Source organism: Triticum urartu, chromosome 2, assembly GCF_003073215.2.
Source record: "Triticum urartu cultivar G1812 chromosome 2, Tu2.1, whole genome shotgun sequence".
In the NCBI taxonomy this organism is placed as follows: domain Eukaryota; kingdom Viridiplantae; phylum Streptophyta; class Magnoliopsida; order Poales; family Poaceae; genus Triticum; species Triticum urartu.
In genome coordinates, this window is record NC_053023.1 from 582,495,135 (window position 1) to 582,499,457 (window position 4,323).

At 48.9% G+C, this 4,323-nt stretch overlaps 1 long non-coding RNA gene across 1 annotated transcript; it reads right to left on the reverse strand.

Moving 5' to 3' along the window:
* Positions 1–2,106: 2,106 nt before the first annotated feature.
* LOC125538929 lies at positions 2,107–3,463 on the reverse strand. The gene is made up of 2 exons (XR_007296545.1): positions 2,667–3,463; positions 2,107–2,342 (listed from the first exon to the last, which is right to left on the reverse strand). It is a non-coding gene; the product is annotated as an uncharacterized LOC125538929 (long non-coding RNA).
* Between the last annotated feature and the right edge of the window lie 860 nt (positions 3,464–4,323).

Sequence of the window (4,323 nt, forward strand, 5' to 3'; positions counted from 1 at the left end):
CGCTGCTGTAGCACGACCCTTTTTTGTTGGATATTATGTACTGTTGTTAGTTTGAAGCACTCCTCTGATTTGAAGGATAGATACCTTCCTGAGATCAAGTGCATCCTAACTCACCTGCGTAGGATGTACTGATAATGACTATCAGAACGTACTCGGGTAATAACTATCAGAACCTTTGCGAGCTGCATCAAGATTCGAACCGTTAGTGGGGTCAGGTACCTTTTCTCTCTCTTGCAGTGATTTATTTCACATCTCAAACACTATCATACCCTGACCAAAGGCTGACCGCCACTGTTCCCATCAGGCAGGCTGGTCCATACCTAGCTCACGTGCCACCAGCGAATGGTTCCGGACCTTTTGTTGTCACACACGTAATGGAGCCCGTTTTATCTCGCCCGAGACATTTTCTTCTTTTTAATGCTATCCTAGGATATTCTATTCCTCGCAACCGCTAGGTATAAAATTCTGGAACCGTAACTGCGCAATTTAAAACATAATACGGTTCCAAACATGCACATATGCAGTTTCTGTGATATTTTATTGGTATAGGTCTTGGCCTCCATGGGTAACATGCCCCTATCCCCTGCCTCTTCAACGGAGGTTGCTCAGGAGCGGCAGGACGACATCAACGTAGAGGCTGCAGCCTCGTGCTCGAAGCAAAGGAGCAGAGCACGACGGCGAGTACTCCTGCCCGTGAAGACCTTTGCTTCCTCCTGCAGGTCACCTCCTCCTCAAACTCCAGCTAATACTCCAGCTACAAATCTTGGTAGGGTAGGGCGGATTGAAGAACTCATGCCCTGGATCATGACGCATCTGATGACCCTTGTTGCCCATGCTCCACACATGGATCGATCCCGGGACGACGGCGGTGGTCGCCATCGCTCGATGTACCGCCCAATGGCCCGCTGGCACGGAGGATGCTAGGGCGGCGTGCTGCTTCTCCATCGTGTCCTGGCTGGGTAGGCTCGGCCTCCCGCGTGTGTGTGGTGAAGCGAGCGCTTGCGTGTAGAGGACAGCGATGGTGGAGCTTGGGAAGAAGATGACAGTAGTACTGGGGAGGGATGGGCAGGAGCGCAGCGCCGCCGGCTGGATCCAGTCGGTGGATATTTTGGAGAGAGGAGCCATGGCTTGGAGTTGGAGTGGATAAGCATATCAGAGAGTTGGTACACACCGCACAAAAAATTCATTCATCTGACATGCTCCACACCGTTTCATTTCTCAAGTAGGAGAAAGGAGGTTGTCTGATGGGTGGGACCGATGCATATGACGCATCACTTGTATGAGTTGCTTTAACAAAACTGAAGGAACTGAATCTTCAAAATATTTCACATGGAAGGATTGAAGAGAGTTTTTTCAGAGAAGATTGAAAAGACTTGAGGCAGAAGGCTCCACAGGTGCGAGGTAGGAGAAGGCTTCTGTGTGTGTGGCCGCGTCTCTGAACAACGGCAAAGATTCACAAGCTGGCTCTAAAAAGTGCATTCGGAGCGGCGATGACAAGGCTAGGAACGACCAACCATTTGAGTTTTGCTTAGGAAAATTGTAATACACAATCTCAAATCGTCCGCGTATATCCGTTTGGGTGCAAATGGACACATGCTTAGGAAAATGCAGTCTCAACCTTTCTGTGTGTGGCTTTACGCAGTGTGTCATTCTCTCCCATGCGACGTCCGGTAGCCAGAGCAGTTAAAATCTCGTAACCGAGGCCAAGACCATGGCACACCGATAAAAAAAATTAATCCAAGATCCAGAAATCGTCACAGAAAGTTCCGTTGATGAAATTCAGCACTAGTCATTTGTGAAGTACAAGTGCATCATAGTCAAATAACTTGCATCATATTCAGAGAAGATGTGTGTAGATCTAAAAGGATGTGCGTGCCTTCACATAACATGGGCAATTGAGGTTAAAGTCAACATGGTTCATTCAGATAACAGTTTCTTCAATGTTTCACTTACAATATTCATTCAGATTTAGATCTCCCCAAAATTACCTAAATCAGAAGTTAAAATTGTTTCAGCCATGACCAAAAAATGAGCTCAAAATGTCCATCAGAGATTTAGTCAACTTTCAGAAGATTGAAACTCAGTGCACGAGCACAATCATCACGATTTCAGAAGTTAAAAGTGTTTTCGAATATTGTAAATATCAAAGTTCGGTTAGGTGAGTTGCAAAGTCCTGTACAAACAATTAGATGTAAGCGTTCTGAAAAAACAAAAACAATTAGATCTACAATTTAGCATCCAGGCTCGTGAACATAAAAGAGAGAAGTTTAGACAAAAAAAGCTATAACTCTCCTGGTTTAGCGTCTGCAAAATTTCGCCATGGTCCGTGGATGTGCTTTTGTCTGCACTAAAAACATGGGTCAAACAATTTTTATATCACAACAACAATCTCTCTAAAAACATCGCAAAAACATCTCTCTAAAAAGGTACAAAACAAGGAGGTTATGTTTGTAGCAACAAAGCAAGAAGAGGGAAGCTCGGCAACACCGCAACATAATCAAAATTCAGGTGTAAGAATCTATCCATCTAATTCTACTAGGCATCCATCTAATTCAGGTGTGGGAATCCAACCATCTAATTCTACTGGTTACTCCAGGATCACAGATCATCAAAAACATTGCAAGAAGGATGTGCCGCGCGGGGGAAGAGAACTGCAGTAAGCTCACCTCAGGGCCAACTTCTATTTCAACAACGTCGATGCGGATGGATTCCATTGCGGTTTGCATTCCCAGTGGCAATCTCTCCTTGCCACAGCTGCTCCTCCTCCCCACCACGACCAGCTCACCTCCTCCCCACCACGCCGTATCCGGCCAACATGCAGATCGAGGCCGAAGGCCATTGACGGCGGCGACGAACACCATGGTGAAACGGCGCTGTCTACACGCGTGTTGGCTGTCTACACCATGGTGGAACATCGTCCAGCTCGCCTCGGGCTAGCTGCCTCATCCATCGGTCCACCAGGACTGTGACGGGGAGTCCATGGTGTCTTGTGGATCCCACGCTCGCCGACTTGGTGGTGTCCGTCGCAAGGGACTAGACGAACACCATGGATGGGCTGCAACCGCGCCCTCGAAGCCGACAGTCACGCGGCTCTCGACGGAGGTGACAGACGAGGAGAAGGAGCACGTCGCCGCTCCCGGTGGAGGTTGTCGCCGCTCCCGGTGGAGGAGGCTGGATCCGGTCCGTCGGGCTCATCTCCGTGAGGATGGTGGGGCCTCGCGTGGTGGCTTTGGTGCTCCAGAAGACTGGAGGTGGAGGAAGCAGGCAGAGGAGGAAGAGATAGACAGAGTAAAGGATGGGGTGCGCAACAACTGTGGTCTCGATCGTGGAATCCGTTCCGAGAAAATATTCCGTTGCGGGCTGAGGTTCCACTTGGTAGCGCTCGTGACCCCCTCCTGCACGCTGGGACGCTGCCAGCCTTCCACTCTGACCGAGCCAGGAAAGACTGCACCGTGGCAGAAGAAAACCAGGCGGGAGGCGCGCAGAAAATCAAAGAATCCCGCCACACTTTTAGGCCAGCAAATCTGAGCACGGATCTCAGCGTGCGCGTGGACGCGTGCGATGGTTGTGACCACAGTACGTTTTGATATCCATAATTTCACACACACAGATATATATATATATATAGAGAGAGAGAGAGAGAGAGGATGGATTTGCTATCCACACTAGCTAGAGGGGTGGCTATCGGAACCGTTCATGGGCGCTGAGATCCGCACCTTTGGGTGAATAAGATTCTGCTTTTATGATTTGTTGAATTTCGCCAGGACACAGGAGGAAAGCTTGGCCGAACCTTTTGAAAGGCGTAGTCCCGGAATGGCAAGCTAGTGCGTGACTTTTCAGGCGTATACGGATCCAAGGCTGCTGTACCTTTCTAACCGGGCAGTGCGCGCCAGGAGCTACTTTGGGCAAATTTCTGCATTAGCTGGTGGAGTCATTTACTAAAAGTTCTGAGCTGCATTGTGCTGGCCGGGGCATGCAAAACTTGCTATTTTCGTCTAGCTAAATGAACGCGGTTCGGCACCGTTTGGACAGTAAATGAACTGCTGTTTGATGAACTCGTTTTTGCAGCCGGAAAGGCCAGTGGAAAGCAGCCAAAAGTGTGAACAGAGTTAATGTCGTTCCACCGTCTCGGTCACTAACGCCACCGTCCACCTGCATGTAATTACCGCAAGATTTCATCTGTGTGCGCCTCCCGGCTGCTGGTGCACTAAAGAAATTTCATACTCCTATCTGTGCTTGTGGTTGTGACGTACAAAAACTTCTAACCAAATAGCGACCTTGATAGACCTTTTTGCCATTAACGCCACCATGACGCCAAATAGC